Below are 19,987 nucleotides of genomic sequence, written 5' to 3'. Positions count from 1 at the left end.
AGGCAATCCACTCACCTCAGCCTCCCAAAGCGCGGGATTACAGGCTGAGCCACCGAGCCCCACTAACACACACTTTCAAGCTTCTGGTACTTTGGCTGTGACACATGAACTAGTCACCTCTTCTCTTCAAAGCCATTCCCCAGGTCAAGTTAGCCATTTAGTACCTTATCATACAGCACTTGTGTAGAACACTTACATAAGGTAGTCTAGTTATTATTTTACATGAGCTGCCTAATGAACCATGAGTCCCTCAAGGGCAGGACCAGGGTCCCATGCTGGCTAAAAGCATTTAATTCACCTCTGTTTTATAAGTGAATTATTAGGATAAAAAGTCAAGCGGGGCTCAGTGGCTCAGCCTATAATCCCAGTGCTTTGGGAGGCTGAGGTGAGTGGATTGCCTGAGCCTGCGGGTTCTAGACTCACCTGGGCAACTTGGCGAGACCTCATCTCTACAATAAATCAAAAATTCAGCCGGGCATGGTAGCACGTGGCTGTAATTCCGGCTACCCGGAAGCTGAAGCGGAAGGATCGCCGGAGCCCAGCAGGTTGAGGCTGCGGTGGCTGGGAGCGGCCACTGCACTCCAGTCTGGGCGACAGAGTGAGACTCCAATTCAAAAAAATAAAAAAATTAAAGTCAGGTGGGTAGATATCAGACATATAGGTAAAATTTAGTTCTTACTAACCAAATACCTGAAATTGAAAAACTCATTTTCTTTAATCCTCACAACAACCCTATGAGGTTATCACTACAGGTTCGGCGTCCCTAATTTAAATGTTGAAATCTTTCTATCTGCTGTTCCTCACAGAAATAAAAAACAAAAAATCAAAAAATTGAAAGCCAAAGTGCTCCAAAATCCGAACTTTCTGAGCGGTGACAGGACATCACAAGTGGAAAATTCCATACCTGACCTCATGTACACAAACTTTGTTTCATGCACAAAATTATTTAAATATTTTATAACATTACCTTCAGGCTAGATGCATATGAAACATAAGTGAAATTTGTGATTTTTTTCTTTTTTGAGTGTAGTCTCACTGTGTTACCCAGACTGAAGTACAGTGGCACAATCACAGCTCACCGCAGCCTGGACCTCCTGGGCTCAGGCGATCCTTCCACCTCAGCCTCCTGAGTTGCTAGAACTACAGGGGTGAGCCACCATGGCCAACTAATTTTTTTATTTTTTGTAGAAACAAGGTCTGGCCATGTTGTTCAGGCTAGTCTTGAACTCCTGGGCTCAAGCAATCATCCTGTATTGGCCTCTGAAAGTGCGGGTATTACAGGCATGAGTCACCACCTCCAGCTGAATTTTGTATTTAGACTTGGGCCTATCTCCAAGATATTTCATTATGTATATGTGAATATTCCAAAATGACTGAATTCTGGTTTGAAAATGTCTGAAATCTCAAACATTTCTGGTCCCACGCATTTCAGATATGGGATACTCAACCTGTGTTATTATCCCATATTTACAGATGAAGAAACTGCCAATGGTTACATAGCTAGAAAGTAATAGAGCCAGGATATGAACTAAGGCAATCTGACCACATTGTCCTTGGCCACTGCACAACATTGCTTTTTGTAGCTTTCAGTGCTCTACTTCAGAGACGTCTGCCACCTGTTGTGTATTAAGTACTGACTTCTAATAGTGTTTACCTTTAATTGCTGTCTATAACCTGTTGAGGGTTAAGAAATTATTTTACTTAAAATAAGAGTAAATAATTAGTACTTTGCCTTTAAATATTTCTTCAATAAGCCAAGACTCTGAACTTTAATGCTTGAGACATTTATTTTAGCTGTTCAGAAACCTCTGTTCAATTCCCAGTCCTCAGATAGGTTAAGCATGATTAAAATTGAGCAAATTACTGATTACATTCTTATCCCAACATAAAAGTATTCTTTAACAAGTTAAAACTAAACAAAGCCACAAATGAGTAATTTCTGTCAAATGTTTCCCAAATCACAAGTTCAGGTGGACTAGTTTCACAGTAGAACTATAGACAAACAATTGTTAAAACTTACCCTTCTGGTCTTACAAAAGTCTGGTTTGATTCCATACTTTTGTGCAACCTGTTTAACTTTTTAAAAGGCATTTGTTTTTGAATTGGTAGCAGTGACCAAAAAAAAAAAAAAAAAATGAGGCTAGAACAAGTAACTGAAAGAAAATTCAAATTGAGAATTTGATAATTAAAATTAGAAATGTGATTTATACCAAAATAACCTAGAAAAGGCATTTAACCAATATAGATTTCAATGCCCCAAAAGGAAATGCTTATTCTTCAGAACATGTGTTTTTTTCACAAATAAATGTTGTTTAGATCAGCGGTTCCCAACCTTTCTGGCATCAGGAACTGGTTTCATGGAAGACAATTTTTCCACGGACAGGGGGGCAGGGGGCATGGTTTTAGGATGATGGAAGCACATAACATTTATTGTGCACTTCATTTCTATTATATTACATTGTAATATAAAACGAAATAATTACACAACTCACCATAAAAAAAAAAGAGGCACAGACACTAGTGGTAAATAAAATAATGGGTAGGCCACATGCAAACTAAAATAAGTGTTGGATTCTGACCTAAAGCCTGTCACCAGATGCAGCAGTACAACTGAAGTACGTCAACTCACTTGCCACTTACGGAGAGGGTTTTTTGTTTGTTTGTTTTTAGAAAGCAGGATTTATTAAGAGGACAGAAATGCTCCCATAGTGGGAGGGGACCTGAGGGGGTTGCCCGGATAGGGTTTTGATATGAATCTGCAAGCAATTGATTTATTATGGTCTCTGCAGGCAAATCTCACTGCTAATGTCCATCTGTATTTGCAGCCGCTCCCCAGCACTAGCATCACCGCCTCAGCTCCATCTCAGATCATCAGGCTTTAGATTCTCATAAGCAGCATGAAACCTAGATCCCTCACGGGTGCGGTTCACAATATGAGAATCTAATGCTGCCACCAATCTGATAGCAGGTGGAGCACAGGTGGTAATACCAGTTATGGGGGCGGCTATAAATACAGATGAAGCTTCACTTGCTTGCCCACCGGTTATCTCCCACCGTGTGGCCTGGTTTAACAGGCCACAGACTGGTACCAGTCCATGACCCAGGGCTGGGAATCTCTGAATTAGATCACTATTCTCAGATATTAGCAATTTATTATTTCAATACAAAATAAGAAATAAATGTCATTTTACTAACCATTTTCTTTGCTACTATAGGCTGGGTACAGCTGAATCCTAATTAGAAATGTCTAACGTAAGTGTTAGGTAAACAGTTAAAAGTAAGTTTTGGCACTTAATCTTCATTTACGTGGAAAATGTATTAACAAAGACCAACTTACTTCTCAACAACCAGTAACTCAGAAACAAATATTCATGACTCAAGTGAATAAAAATACAACAAAGAGGCCAGGTGCGGTGGCTCATGCCTATAATCCCAGCACTTTGGGAGGCTGAGGTGAGAGGATTGCCTGAGCCCACGGTTTGAGACCAGCCTGGGAAACTTGGCGAGACCTCATTTCTACAATAAATTTTTTAAAAAAATTAGCTGGACGTGGTGGTGTGCACCTGTAGTTCCAGCTACTCGGAAGCTGAGGTGGAAGGATAGCCTGAGCCCAGCAAGTTGAGGCTACAGTGGCCGTAAGCATGCCACTCCACTCCAGCCTGGGCAACAGAGTGAGACTCCTACTAAAAAAAAAGAAAAAAAAAAAATACAACAGAGTCACTATTAAGTATAAAATAATTAGAGAATCATGATGCAAAAAGGACTTTTAAAATCACTTAGTCCAACTCTTGCAAACACAGAATTCCTACAATACACCTTTTACTATTATTATTTTTAGAGATGAGGTCTCGCTCTGTCACCCAGGATGGAGTACAATGGCATGATCATAGCACACTACAGCCTTTACTCCTAGGCTCAAGTAATCTTTCCACCTCAGCCTTCCAAATAGCTGAGACTATAGGCAAATGCCACTGCTCCAGTTTTAATTCCAATATTTCTGACAGCAATTCCAATAATCTGAATATTTCAATTTTTTTAATGAATAAATATCTGTAGAATTCTATGCACAAGATAACGTAGGTAAGTTTCTCCCGGCCACCACAGCCTCGATCTGCTGGGCTCCGGCGATCCTTCCGCCTCAGTCTTCCAAGTAGCGGAACTACAGGCGCGCGCTACCACACCCGGCTACCATACCTGGCTAATTTTTTATTTATTGTAGAAATGAAGTCTCGCCAAGTTGCCCAGGCAGGTCTCGAACCCGCAGGTTCAGGCAATCCACTCACCTCAGCCTCTCAAAGTGCTGGGATTACAGGCTGAGCCACCAAGCCCGGCCATGGTTTTTTTGTATACATGAAAGTGAAAGGACTTACTGAAAAACTTTTTGGAAGTTTTAGCATAACTTGGCACCAACAGTAAGAACAATAGCTTGAATGCACAAAGAGAGCATTAAAGGGTTAGGCTCAGCAATTTGACCTTTAGCACATTCATTCTTCCAACCAACAAATATCTATGAAGTACCTACTGCATCCCAGTAGTTTGGTGGGGGATAAAAGCAATAGGTAAGTTTGACACAGCACTGGAAGTGCTAATGAGAGGGGAGAGACGGTATGCTGTGGGAGGGATATCAAGTGTGCCAGATCCATACTTGGGGGTTCACAAAAGGCTTTCCAGACCTGAAACCTGGAAGATGAATACAATTAGTCAGGCAACAGAAGAGAAAGAGTGCAAAGCACAGGGATGGCTTTCATGAAGGCCTGGAGAGAACACTTTTTTCCAACACAAACAAAGTGGTTCAAAAAGGAACAGATGAGACTGACAAGATAAGAGAAGCCAGATCATAAGGTCTTGTATGTTAGGAACTTCAGTCATTTAAAGAACTTTAGACAGAGCCACTAAGGGCTTTTAACTTGGAACTGGTCTGGTCAGATTTCCACTTTGGTTGGCAACACTGGAAGCGGAAAGATCAATTGTAAGACAGGTTCAGCTGTCCATTCATCTACTCATAAATATTCACCTGGTACTTCCTATGTGCTAGCTACTGGACTAGAGTGGTAAATGACACAATGTTCCAGATCTATGGAGTTCACATTAGGATGAGAGACACTGGGAGCCTGTACCAAGTAGTAGAAATGGATTCAAAAAGAAGTAGGCCAGGCGTGGTAGCTCAGACCTGTAATTCCAGAGCTTTGGGAAGCTAAAGCAGGATAGCTTGAGGCCAGGAGTTCAAGACCAGCATGAGCAACATAGCAAGACCCCATCTCTACCAAAAAAAATTTTTTTAATTAAAAAAAAAGAAGAGATCCCAGAGATATATAAAAGTTAAAAACAAAGGAAAGTAGCAATGGGGATGAGGGACAGAGTTAGGAATGGTGACCAGATTTCTGGCCAGTTAGATGGTGGTATCCCTCACTATGACAGGGAACAAAAGAGAAGCAGGCTTTGAAGAGTAGTTCACTTTTGAAACGCTGGGAAATATTCATGTACCATAAACAATGTAATATGGGCCAGGCATGGTGGCTCATGCCTGTAATTCCAGCACTTTGAGAAGCTGAGGCAGGAGGATTCTTGAGCTCAGGAGTTCAAGACGAACCTGGGCAATTTAGCAAGACCTTGTATCTACAAAAATAAAAAAATTAGCCAGGCATTGTAGCTCACGCCTATAGTCGCAGCTGAGGTGGGTGAATCTCCTGAGACCAGGAGGTCGAGGCAGTGGTAAATCACAATTGTGCCACTGCACTTCATCCTGAGCAACAGAGTGAGAACTCAACTCAAAAACAAACAAACAAAACAATGATAATATGGATCTAAAATTTTAGACAGACCTGGCCTTAAGGTTAGTAGGTTGTCAGTTCCATGAGGAAGGACCCTGTCTGTTTTACACACCACTATGTCCCCAATGCACAGAGTAACAGCTACATAGTTGAAACCCAATATAAAGATCTAATAAATAAATGAGTCATACGTTTTGGAATAATCAACAGATGGTAATTAAATCCCCAGGAATGGATAATACCTGTGAGGCAGTGTGCAGAGTGAAAACTAAAGGAGCTTAGAAGAAATACCAAAGAACACTAACTCTCATGTGAGGAAGAGGAATCAGCAGAGGGTCATTAGATAAAAGGAAAACCAAGAAGTTTTAAAGTCATATAACTAACTACAATGTTTCTCAAAGGAAGGAGTGATCAAAAGAGTCAAACATTGCTGAGAAGTCAAGAGTGTGAAGGAGCGAGGCTCGGTGGCTCAGCCTGTAATCCCACGCGCCTTTGGGAGGCTGAGGTGAGTGGATTGCCTGAGCCCGCGGGTTCGAGACCTGCCTGGTCAGACGAGACCTCATCTCTACAATAAATCAAAAAATCAGCTGGGCGTGGTAGCGCGTGCCTGTAATTCCGGCCACTCGGAAGGCTGAGGCGGAAGGATCGCCGGAGCCCAGCAAGTCGAGGCTGCAGTGGCCAAGAGCGGCCACTGCACTCCAGTCTGGGCGACAGAGTGAGACTCCAACTCAAAAAGAAAAAAAAAAAGAGTGTGAAGGAATAAGACAGAAAACAGAAGAAAAGCATTTATGTTCACTTTTCTGAACATTCATGAATAATGAGTAGGAGACACTCTGAATATATGTCTGAAGTTTCAGATCTAAATAATTATAAGATAAATCATTTGCTACATGAGATCCTTGCTGCACCAGCTGAGGTTGGTATCCTGGTTGGCAAAGATCAGTCAAGTTTTTTCATGAATGGGCTGACACTTGGGAACAGAAATGTTCTGGGATCCAGGACTCAGTGCTGCAGGATGGGGAATTTACCACGGATCTTCACACCAAGAGCACTGGCAGAGCCCCCACCTTCAACATCACTGTCACCATGACTGCCAAGACACTAGCCCTGCTGGTGGGCAAAAATGTCCACAGCAGTTTGATCAATAAGAAATGTTATGAGGGCCAGGTGCAGTGGCTCCTGCCTGTAATCCCAGCACTTTGAGAGGCAAAGGCAAAAGGATTGCCTGAGCCCACGGGTTCAAGACCATCCTGGGCAACATGTCAAGACCTCGCCTCTACTACAAAAAAAAAATCAGCTGGGTGTGGTGGCACACGCCTGTAGTTCTAGCTATTTGGAAGGCTGAGGTGAAAGGATTGCCTGAGCCCAGCAGGTTGAGGCTGTGGTGGCTGTGAGCAGTGTGCTACTGCACTCCACCCTGGGTGACAAAGTGAGACTCCCACTCAAAAAAATGTTATGAAATAACTTCCCAACTTCAGCATTCCCAGTACCGACCTCGTCTGTACCCTTCCCTTCCCACCACGCCCCACAGCTTTTGCACCCATTCCCAAACACACATACACCATTTTTATTTTGGGGGCCATTATCCCACACCCCTTACTGCTGCCAAAATCACATGGGCTGGGGACTGGGGCTGGATGGACTGACACTTCTCCCTACCCATATCCTTTGTGTGTGTGGTTGGAAGACTTTTTTGTTTTTTTTCTGAATAAAAAGATTCTACTAACAACAACAACAAAATTATGTGCATGAGCAGCTTAGCCTTTTCTTTTCTTTTTATTTTCCAGTAGCTTGAAAAATAAAGCTTAGCCTCTTATAAACTTGTTTCATCTACAGTACCTGCCTCTTTAGTCTTTATCCATCATCCTGTTTATTTGCTGCCTGGCATCTATCACAACCTGTAATTAACTGGCTTGCTTCCTCTTTATTATAATATAAACTCCAAGAAAGCAGAAGTTATCTTCCTCCTTTTCTGTTGTGTTTGTGGCTACATTCCCAGAGCCTAGAACAGTGCCTGGCCTAATAAATACGTGTTCTTTATGAGCATCTATGTGTCTGTTTATCTTTCCATCTACCTATGGGAATGGGATAAGGTGGAATTAGAAAGTCATGAAGTTCCTGTCCAGCTCTATAAAAAAATGCAGGAAGAACAAGTGAAAATTTTTTTTTTCTGAGTCAGAGTCTCACTCTGTCATCTAGGCTGGAGCCCAGTGGCACACTCATGGTCACCGCAGCTGTGACCTCCTAGGCTCAGGGGATCCTTCCACCTCAGCCTTCCAAGTAACTGGAACCACAGGAATACATCACCACGCCCAGCTAATTTTCTGATTTATTGTAGAGATGAGATCTTGCCAAGTTGCCCAGGGTAGTTTTGAACCCGTGGGCTCAGAAAATCCTCTCACCTCAGTCCCCCAAAGTGATGGGATTACAAGTGTGAGCCACTGCGTCAAGCCAAAAACAGCATTTTATTTATTTTTATTTATTTATTTTTTTTGAGTAGGAGTCTCACTCTGTCGCCCAGACTGGAGTGCAGCAGCCGCTCCCGGCCACCGCAGCCTCGACCTGCTGGGCTCCGGCGATCCTTCCGCCTCAGCCTTCCGAGTAGCCAGAATTATAGGCATGCGCTACCACGCCCGGCTGATTTTTTGATTTATTGTAGAGATGAGTCTCGCTGCCCAGGCGGGTCTCGAACCCGCGGGCTCAGGCAATCCACTCACCTCAGTCTCCCAAAGGCGCAGGATTACAGGCTGAGCCACCGAGCCCGGCTCAAAAACAGCATTTTAAAGGGCAATAACAGAATCCAAATCACAAAAAAATTCTAGGGCTATCCCCTAGAGGAAATCTTATCTGCAAGACTTCACATTACAAGTAAAAAAATTTCTCAGGTTCTATAGCCCTAGTGGATCAGGTAAGCAGTCAGAAACAAATGTTACCAGGGAAAACACTAAAGGTAGGATCAGTTTCTCAAAATTTCAAAGGAAGAAAAACATTCATAAAATATGTATGCTATAATTTTAAAACAAAACTAATTTTAACTCATTTTTATACAAATTTAAATTTCTTATAGAAAAGTAGCTAAACTATGAGCAATCATTTCCTCCTTTCCAGATATTTTACATTAATTCATTATAAAAATATTAACAAATTATTTATTTCTATAATAACTGACACAGGCCAGGCGTGGTGACTCATACCTGTAATCACAGCACTTTGGGAGGCCAAGGTAGGAGGCTCTCTTGAGCCCAGAAGTTTGAGACCAGCTTAAGCAACATAGTGAGACCTTGTCTCTATAAAAAATTTCAAAATTAGCCAGGCATGGTGGCATGTGCCTATAGTCCCGGTTTCTTGGGAGGCTGAGGCAGGAGAATCATCTGAGCTCGGGAAGTCAAGGCTGCAGTGAGCCATGATTGTGCCACTGCACTCCATCCTAGGCGACAAGTGAGACATCTACTCAAACAAAACAAATAAATAAATAAATAAAAATAACTGACATATACTATGTCTTTAAAATTAATTCAAATGGAAGCTGGGCACAATGACAAGAGCCTATATAGTCCTAGATACTTGGGAGGCTGAGGCTGGAGGACTGCTTGAGTCCAGGAGTTCAACTCCAGCCCAGGCAACAGAGTGAGACCTTGTCTCTAAAAAAGTAAATAATTCAAATGCAATATTAGATAATAATAGAAAATGTTCTTAAATATAAATAATAGTGTGGTTATATGAAAGAAATACTCTCATTCTTAAGATAAATGTGGGAAAAATTGAGGAGCTAAGTGTCATAATGTCTGCAATTTACTTTCAAATGGTTCGCCTGTAGTCCCAGGTACTCAGGAGGCTGAGGTAGGACTGCCTGAGCCCAGGACCCAGGAGGTCAAGGCTGCAGTGACCTGTGATCATGACACTACACTCCAGCCTGGGTGACAGAGTGAGACCCCAACTAAAAAATAAAAGGACTAGCCGGGCTCAGTGGCTCAGCCTGTAATCCTGCGCCTTTGGGAGGCTGAGGTGAGTGGATTGCCTGAGCCCGCGGGTTCAAGACCCACCTGGGCAACTTGGCAAGACCTCATCTCTACAATAAATCAAAAAAAATTAGCTGGGCATGGTAGCGCGTGCCTGTAGTTACAGCTACTTGGAAGGCTGAGGCGGAAGGATCGCCAGAGCCCAGCAGGTTGAGGCTGCGGTGGCCGGGAGCGACCACTGCACTCCAGTCTGGGTGACAGAGTGAGACTCCAACTCAAAAAAAATAATAAAAATAAAAAAATAAAAGGACTATGGAGTGAAGTGTCATAATGTCTGCAAGTTACTTTCAAATGGTTCAGCAATTTAAAAATATGTGTATATATGTGTGTGTGTGTGTGTATAAGCACATCCACACTCACACCCACACATCCACATATATACAAACAAAACAATGACTGACTCTAGCTGGTGGGTATACAGATAACCAATATTTTAATTTTTCTGTATGTTTGAAATTTTCCTAATAAAAGCTGAGGCAAAATATATTGAAAAACCTGACTAACCTTTCAGAAATAAACTATATCATAAAGTTCCTAATCATAAGAAATCTAGGGCCGGGCGCAGTGGCTCAAGCCTGTAATCTCAGCACTTTGAGAGGCGGAGGCAAGAAGATTGCCTGAGCCCAGGAGTTTAGGACCAGCCTGGGCAACTTGGTGAGACCTCATCTTTACAATAAGTCAAAAAAACTAGCTAGGCATGATTGTGTGCGCCTGTAGTTCCAGTTACTTGGAAGGCTGAAGTGGAAGGATCACCTGAGCCCACTAGGTTGAAGCTGCGGTGGCCGTGACCATGCACTGCACTCTAGCCTGGGCGACAGAGTGAGACATCAACTCAAAAAAAAAAAAAAAAAAAAAATTGGGGCAATCCCTTTGGGTCCCCTCCCACTGTGGGAGCTTTTCTATCCTCTCAATAAATCCTACTTTCTTTAAAAAAAAAAAAAATTAGCCAGGCATGGTGGCACATGCCTGTGGTTCCAGCTATTTAAAAGGCTGAGGGGGAAGGATCACCTGAGACCAGCAGGTTGAGGTTGCAGTGGTCATAAGTGTGCCACTACATTCCACCCTGAGTGACAGAATGAGACTCTTATTTAAAAAAAATAATAATAAGTAGCCGGGCTTTGTGGCTCAGCCTGTAATCCCAGCACTTTGGGAGGCTGAGGTGAGTGGATTGCCTGAGCCCGCAGGTTCGAGACCCACCTGGGCAAATTGGTGAGACCTCATCTCTACAATAAAATAAAAAATTAGCTGGGCGTGGTAGCGCGCACCTGTAGTTCCAGCTACTTGGAAGGCTGAGGCGGAAAGATCGCCGGAGCCCAGCAGGTCAAGGCTGCGGTGGCTGGGAGCAGCCACTGCACTCCAGTCTGGGTGACAGAGTGAGACTCCAACTCAAAAAACAAAAAAAAAAACAAAAAACAAACAAACAAAAAGTAATAATTCTACAACCTTAACTTCAACACTTCTCTATCATATTGCTTAATATGTAATTCTCATGGTTCAGTTCAAACATTTTTGGTTGTGCCTATTATGCCCAACCACTAAACAATGGAATCCTAAGAAAATAAAACACTGGGCCAGGCTTGGTGGCTCAGCCTGTAATCCCAGCACTTTGGGAGACCGAGGTGAGTGGACTGCCTGAGCCCGCGGGTTTGAGACCCACCCGGGAAACTTGGCGAAACCTCGCCTCTACAATAAATCAAAAAAAATTTGCTGGACTTGGTAGCACATGCCTGTAGTTCCAGCTACTTGGAAGGCTGAGTTGGAAGGATCGCTGGAGCCCAGCAAGTGGAGGCTGTGGTGACCGGGAGCGTGCCGCTGCACTCCAGTCTGGGCGACAGAGTGAGACTCCAACTCAAAAAAAGAAAGAAAGAAAGAAAGAAAAGAACACACTGTATATGCCTAAGAAAATAAAAGAAAAAATAAAATAAAATAAAACACCATATATTCCTAAGAAAATAAACGCTGTTATATTCAAACCAATAACAGAATATCACTGGCCAAGATTTAGAAAGGTAAAACAGAATTTATATACATACATTTCTAAATACCAGCATTCTGAATACATACATTACATAAATTATTAAACTAGGTCTATGTTGATATTTCTGACCTCAATATAATAATTTATTTAGTAACAGCTGTATTCATTATTCATGCTGAGCAGAGCAAAAAAGGTGTCTTAAAATAACTAAGTTGGCCAGGCATAATGGTTTATGCCAGTAATTCCAGCACTTCAGGAGGACAAGGCAGGCAGACCACTTGAGGCCAAGAGTTCAAGACTAGCCTGGGCAACATAACAAGACTGCATCTCAACAAAAAAAAATACAAAAATTAGCCTTGGATGGTGGTATGCACCGCACTCCTAGCTACTCAAGAGGCAGAGGTGGGAGGATAGCTCGAGCCCAGGAATTTGAGGCTGCAGTGCGCTAGTATTGTGCCACTGTACTCTAGTCTGGGCAACAGAGAAAGACCCTATCTCTAAAAATAAAATAAAATAACCCAGTCGTTAGTCAACGAAACAAAAGAACATACTTGGCTAGGTTCTATGCCAGTTCTCCTGGGAACCCAAAGCTCGGTATGATTTAAGTATGCAGCATGTAGTTAAAGATAAGCTAACAATTACAAGAAGCAAAAATCTCTAGTCTCTATCCTTTTTTAAATATTTTGTAGAAATCGGGTCTCACTTTGTTGCCCAGGCTGATCTCCAATTCCTGGCCTCAAACAATCTTTCCTCCTTGGCCTCCCAAAGTGCTAGGATTACAGGGCTGAGCCACCATGCCCAGCCTAGTCTCTAGGATGTGTGACCTAGAGTATACACTCCAGCAATCTAGTGAGCACTAATCCACTCTCTGATGAAAGGTACCTGTTAGATACAACACCCAATTTGGTATTCTCTTTTGTGATTTTAACTAAGTGAAAGCATAAATGTCACTACAACACAGACACATTATGGTATCTCATGTAGATACAGGCTGGGCACGGTGGCTCATGCCTGTAATCCCAACAATTTGGGAGGCTGAGGCAGATGGATCACTTGGGCACAGGAGTTCAAGACCAGCCTAGGAAACAGTGAGACCTTATCTCCTGAGACCTTATCTCCACAAAAATATTAAAACATTAGCCGGGTGTGGTGGCGTATGCCTATTGTTCCAGCTACTTGGGAGGCTGAGATAGGAAGATCACCTGAGCCCAGAAGGTTGAGGCTGCAGTGAGCTGTGATCATGCCATTGCACTCCAGCCTGAGAGACAAAGTAAGATCCCGACTCAAAAAAAAAAGAAAATAAATTTCTGAAATTAACTAAATGGATGATATGTCTTAAGAGTTAAACAATGGTTAACAACAGATTATAATTTCAAAAGGCAACAATCACACATGCTACACATCCATACACACACACAAGAAATCAGATTGTTCATCTCAGTAAGTGCCTAGAAGAAGGGTAGGAGCACATAGTCTGACTAGGAGCAGTGTGAAGCTTATTCAATTGGCTCAGCAAGAAAAAACAATGGCATTTTAAAAAATACAAAAATATATGTTTTTAAAAATATAAAGTGGGTTTTTTAATGAATAAGCTTTGTGTTAAAAATAATTTAGAGAAGCCGGGCTCGGTGGCTCAGCCTGTAATCCCACGCCTTTGGGAGGCTGAGGTGAGTGGACTGCCTGATCCCGCGGGTTCAAGACCCGCCTGGGTAACTTGGCGAGACCTCATCTCCACAATAAATCAAAAATGAGCCGGGTGTGGTAGTGCACGCTTGTAGTTCCCGCTACTCGGAAGGCTGAGGCAGATCTCCAGAGCCCAGCAGGTCAAGGCTGTGGTGGCCGGGAGCGGCCACTGCACTCTAGTCTAGGTGACAGAGTGAGACTCCAACTAAAGTAATAATAATAATAATAATAATAATTTAGAGAATACACAGATCAAAGACACACTGGAATGTATTCTGAGCATTGTAAAACTTACATTAAAATGAATAAATTCAGACCTAACATTCCAAAACTGCTGTTTTTCTAGCTGAACCAAGATAATTAAGTCAGTACCTCAGTCAATTCTTGGACCAAAGAGCACTAGTCCACTAAAGATACCACAAGACACTGGTATTCAAAAGCCAATGAACAGGTAGCACAGAGGGGTTGCATTTTTAAAATGAGTTTGAAAACTTTAATAAGAATCATGTAAACGCAAACATGTAAATTCCAATGTTAAGGCTCCATGGGCCAGCAACTCATTCTTTACTGAAAGTTACCTATGCCTATGACAGAACTATCCTCACCTGCCAGTCCACTTTAGTGAAGTGAGACCTAAAAGGAGCAAAATTCACTTATTTAGGGCTCTAGAGCTGAGAGAATTAAGGCTGACAATCGGAAGAACTGTCACACTTACTAATTTAAATAACATGTGATTGTGGGGGTGAAGGGAACAAATTAAACTTCATGGTGAAGTAAAAGTGGGATTTCTGTTTTGTAACTTCCTAAATCATAACTACCACCAATTTTAACTTCTAAGTATGCAAAATTACTCCTTCATTCTTGTCACTGGATAAAAAGTCACAAAAGTCAGTGAAAAGACTTCAATTTTTCTCCTTTTAATGTTTATTAAGGATATTAACCACTGTCGATTACTTTGCAAACAAATCAAAATGCACTTCAAGTTTTGATTAATTTTTTATGAAGGAATGAGAACTATAGTATCAATAAGAGAACAATGAAGCCGGGCTCAGTGGCTCAGCCTGTAATCCCGCGTCTTTGGGAGGCTGAGGTGAGTGGACTGCCTGAGCCCGCGGGTTCGATACCCACCTGGGCAACTTGGCAAGACCTCATCTCTACCATAAATCAAAAATTAGCCAGGCGTGGTAGCGCACGCCTGTGGTTCCAGCTACTTGGAAGGCTGAGACAGAAGGATCGCCGGTGCCCAGCAGGTGAGGCTGCGGTGGCCAGGAGCGACCACTGCACTCCAGTCTGGGCGACAGAGTGAGACTCCAACTCAGAAAAAAAAAAAAAGAACAATGAATGTCAATGCCTGTTTTCCTGCCCATGAATCTTATTGCTCCCATGTTCATATACTTCCAAAGACAAGAACTTCATAAAAAACAATTTTGCCGGGCGCGGTGGCTCACTACTATAATCCCAGCACTTTGGGAGGCCGAGGTGAGAAGACTGCCTGAGCCCACGGGTTCAAGACCAGCCTGGCCAACCTGGCAAGACCTCATCTCTAGTATAAATCAAAAAATTAGCTAGGAGTGGTGGTGTATGCCTGTAGTTCCAGCTACTTGGAAGGCCGAGCCCAGCAGGTTGAGACTGCGGTGACCAGGAGTGTGTCATTGCCCCCCAGGCTGAGTGACAGAATGAGACTCCAACTCAAAAAAATAAAATAATAAAATAAAAAACAATTTTGTTACTGCTTTAAGTGCTGACTCGTTGTAAAAAAATTAATATGAAACTTCTCAGTAGTATCTCTCACCTCTGCATTTAATCATCCTATTTTTAAAGCAAAAAGCCACAGAAAAGCAGTCACAAAATTACAGTCACAAAATCTGTTCCCAGCAAAGATATTCTCTCTTCACACCATTCTCTTCATATATGTTTGTATCACAAAAGGAGGCAGGGAAGAAAAAATGGAGATGGCACATTATTTTTTTTTCAACTCCCTTATTCTGAGAATGAATTTTTTTTTTGAGATACTCAGGCTGGAGTGCAGTGGTGCAACCATGGCTTCCTGCAGCCTCTAGATTTCAAGTGATCCTCCTGCCTCAGCCTCCTGAGTAGCTGGAACTACAGAAATACACAACCGTGCCCAGCTAATTTTTAAATTGGGGGGGGGAGGGGAGAGTAGACACAGGGTCTCTCTATGTAGGTCAGACTGGTCTTTAATTCCTGGCCTCAAGCTGTCCTTCCATCTCAGCCTCCCAAAGTATTCAGTGTAAGCCACTGCACCTGGTCTGTATCTTCACTGTTATGTGCAATCTCTCTCCATCCACTGATGCTAAATAAACTCTCACTTCCAGAATAACAATGATAAGAAACAAGACCCACAGAATCACTCAGAACTAAATTCCTGAGAAAAAGGCTTTTTGAACTCAAGTGCTACTTTTCAAGTAAGTTTTTTTTGAGTCTCAGTCTCACTCTGTCGCCCAGGCTAGAGTGCGGTGGCACGATCACTACCACCACAGCCTCGAGACCTCCCGAGTAGCTGGGACTACAGCTGCCACCATGCCCGGCTAATTTTTTGATTTATTGTAGATATGAGGTCTTGCCAAGTTGCCCAGGCTGGTCCTGAACCCCTGGGCTCAGGCAATCCTTTCACCTCGGCCTCCCAAAGTGCTGGGATTATAGGCATAAGCCACCATGCCCGGCCTTAAGTTTTTTTTTTTTTTTTTTTTTAGTTAAGGCAAATCATGCCAGTTTAGAAGAATCAGAACTTACACAAACAAAACATAAAAAAACACTAAGATACTCAGGAATAACATTTTTTCAAATTTTCCAAATGATTTTCTATCTGGATATTTATTTTTAAAAGTCACTGATATATACATATATATATATACATATATACTTTTTTTTCCCCAACCCGGGGTCTCACTCTGTTGCTTAGGCTGGAGTACAGTGGCACAATCACAGCTCCAAGCAGCCTTGACATCCTGGGCTCAGGCAACCCTTCTGCCTCAGTAGCTGAGACTACAAGCACACACCCCCATGCCTGGCTAATTTTTTTACATTTTGTAAAAGTGAGATTTTGTTATGTTGCCCAGGTGGTCTCAAATTCCTGGGTTCAAGCAATCCTCCCATTTTGGTCTCCCAAAGTGCTGGAATTACAGGCGTGAGCACCGTGCCTGGCCTACTTAAAAGTCAGATTTTAAAATAAATTATTCAAAGATTCACAGGGCTTTTTCTGGATAGAGTAGATAGGAAGGTCTCGCTGAAAAACCGGAATTTAAACCAGGCGTAGTGGCTCACACCTGTAATCCCAGCACTTTGGGAGGTGGAGGCGAGAGGATTGCCTCAGTCCAGGGGTTCGAGACCAGCCTGGGCAACTTGGTGAGACCTCATCTCTACAATAAATCAAAAAAATACCTGGGTGTGGTGGTGCACGCCTGTAGTTCCAGCTACTTGAAAAGATGAATTGGGAGCAACTGTCTCAGGTGCCCTCCCACTGTGGGAGCTTTTCTGTCCTCTTAATAAATCCTACTTTCTTAAAATAAATAAATAAATAAACAAACAAACAAATAAATAAATAAATAAAAATTTTAAAAGGAAGGCTGAGGTGGAAGAATCTTCTGAGTTCAGCAGGTCGAGGCTCTGGTGACCATGAGTGTGCCACTGCACTCCAGCCTGGGCCATGGAGTGAGACTACAACTCAAAGAAACAAACAAAAAGAAAAAGTGAAATTTAAGCAGAGTAGAAAGTGAGGAGATAGCCAGGTGAAACTCTGAGGGAAGAGCATTCTAGAGTAAGGGAGCAGCATGGGTCTTGGTTAAGGAATGGAAAGGTATGTTACAGAAAGCCCAAAGGGGAAAGTGACGGATGATAAGATGACAGATTTCTTGAGTAGCATTTGAAACTAGTCCAAATCTACCTAAAATCAGTCCCCCTTGGGCCAGTGGCCCATGCCTGTAATCCCAGCACTTTAAGAGGTCAAGGTAAGAGGATGGTTTGAGCCCAGGAGTTCAAGACCAGCCTGGAAAACATGGCAAGACCTTGTCTCAATATAAATTTGAATATATAAAATTTTTTTAAGAAATAGAAAATAAAAGTATCCCTCCTTTAGGCTGTATTTAAAGAATCACTAAAACTGCAGACTAACTCCACACAAGAAATTCAAATAAAAAAAGAAAAAAACAGAAGGTATTCCAATTAAGTTCCATCATTATAATAAAGATTAAATTTCTGACTCCTTGCTGAGAATTCCTGCAAGCAAGAGATTATAGCACCTCACATACTCCTAAAACATCGTCATCACTTACACATCCTCCTAAATTTCCACAAAGGTGCTCAGAATTTACTTTACACTCTCTTTACAGATAATTTCTATGCTTTCAAATTACTTTGGCTGTAAACAGTCTGTGGCACTTTTGCCATAATTGCAGACTCTTAGTCCCCAATATTAAAGGCATAAACAAAACATTCCCAGAAAATTAAACACAGAATTCACTCTGCATATTTGCCCAAGAGAGACTGAATTTCTGGGTACTGGGCAACCCTTGATTTATGATCTTAGATGAAGACTGATAATGAGATGGTTTGTGGTCTGGGAGTTGGCTCATCTAGCATTTCTTTTTTTTTTTTTTGAGTTGGAGTCTCACTCTGTCGCCCAGACTGGAGTGCCGTGGCCACTCCCGGCCACCACAGCCTCGATCTGCTGGACTTCGGCGATCCTTCCACCTCAGCCTTTCAAGTAGCCGGAATTACAGGCATGCGCTACCACACCCGGCTGATTTTTTGATTTATTGTAGAGATGAGGTCTCGCTGCCCAGGCAGGTCTCGAACCTGCGGGCTCAGGCAATCCACTCACCTCAGCCTCCCAAAGACGTGGGATTACAGGCTGAGCCACCGAACCCGGCTCATCTAGCATTTCGTCAATGTTCTCTGTTCTCAGGTCATGGCCCTTTGCCCAAAGGTTTCCCTATAGAGAATTTATAGATGTGACTGAAAAAGTATAAACTACAAAGAAATTTATTGGATAATCTATTTTTAAAAAGTCATTTACTTAGGAAGTTAATATAAAACCCAGAGTCTAGCAGTTGGTCAGTTTTATTTTCTGATTCTGCAACCTGTAGCAGATGGCTTTCTTGGCACGTGTGATCTTGGCATTTTCCCCATGTTTACATGGACTGATAGAAGTTTAAGGCTGGAGGGATCACTTCTTTTACCAGAGGTGAAAGGTCATTCTGAGCCTGCTCCTCACCTGTGTATTTATAGGATTAACTTCTCAGTCCCTTCTATGCATATCAACAATTTGGCAAGGGCCTGTATAAGCAGGAAGAAACAGTAAGCCATCTCAGAAGTAGCACTTGATCTCTATCCTATAAAGTGCTAATAAACTATAATTTGATTTTTCAAGTCTTTTTTCTTTTAAAACAAAGTCAATTTTGTTTGGCAAATTCAATGACATTCCTTTGAGAAACTGGATCACAAAATCAGAACAAAATCATCATTATAGTCAAGCTAATTTTTTTTCCTACCCAAAGGCATCTGATATATAGCCAAGTTTTAAAAAAAAGAAAGAAAAAGAACTATTTAACCCAGGTTCAAAAGGAAATGCACTACTAAACAAACCTCACATTCTAAAAATTATTCAAGTATTTTTTAAAAATAACCCGTCATTCCCCCAATAATTAGTTATATAGCCTCCTTCAACCATCATGCATTTAGCCAGGTGTGCTGGGTGCTCGGAAAACAAAAACAAATAGGAAACTTTGCCTGCCTTAGGTAAGTTCCACAAAAATAACGCCAGTGCAGACTGAAAGCTAAAATCCTTGTCACGCTCAAGAAGTCATGACCTATCACTTGAACCCTAAAACTCCAAAGGTCTACAAGACTCGAGGTGAGGGCACCCAGGTCACTGCTCAGGTGCCAAAGTTAACAGCCAGCCAAGTGCCCTGTAAACTGCAGTCTCAGAGGGAAACTCAGACGGGACAAGTGCTGCCAATAGTCACCTACACCTCCTCAACCCCGCCCCTCAGCCCTTTTTATAAATAGAGGGTTTTTGAAGGGAACTGTCCAAGGTTACCACCTGATATGGAGGAATGCTTTGGTGTGAGACACCAACAAAATAAAACCGTACACTCCCTATAGTTAGGGAGCTCTGCTACACAACATCTCAGTGTTGACAAAGTGTCAACCAAGGCACACAGAACATAAAATAAGACCTCCTCCTCAACAGGATTAAAACATCAAGAAGAAACTGACCGAAAGAGGGAGATCTCCAACTTCCCAAAGCAGCAGCCGCCCCCTGGAAAGGTACTGGAACCAGCGGAAGTTACATATGCAGGACAGAAGTGTCCCCCTCCCCAAGGGTAAAAGTTTGAACCGCCATCTGACTATCCTACGGTGGTCGGAAACTTCCTTAAACAACAAGCAGCAACCAGACACCCCGGAATCCCCGCCCTTGGCCAACCCCAGATGCCCTCTTGCCAGGCTGCCGCTTCCTCCCGGGGCCTTGTCTCCCCCATCTCAGGACACTCACTAGCCTGTCTCGGCTTCCAAAG

General features: G+C 42.5%; 1 protein-coding gene across 3 annotated transcripts in view; it reads right to left on the bottom strand.

Annotated features, from left to right (window-relative positions):
• The window catches only part of SPAG9 (sperm associated antigen 9), a 157,152-nt gene that overhangs the window by 136,936 nt on the left and 229 nt on the right, over positions 1 to 19,987 (bottom strand). The gene's annotated exons all lie outside the window — the stretch shown is intronic.

The sequence above is a fragment of the Carlito syrichta genome, unplaced genomic scaffold, assembly GCF_000164805.1.
Source record: "Carlito syrichta isolate Samal-C Ts95f unplaced genomic scaffold, Tarsius_syrichta-2.0.1 Scaffold304743, whole genome shotgun sequence".
Classification (NCBI taxonomy): Eukaryota; Metazoa; Chordata; class Mammalia; order Primates; family Tarsiidae; genus Carlito; species Carlito syrichta.
Note: the sequence above shows the minus strand (reverse complement) of the source record. Positions and strands in the feature narration are given on the sequence as shown.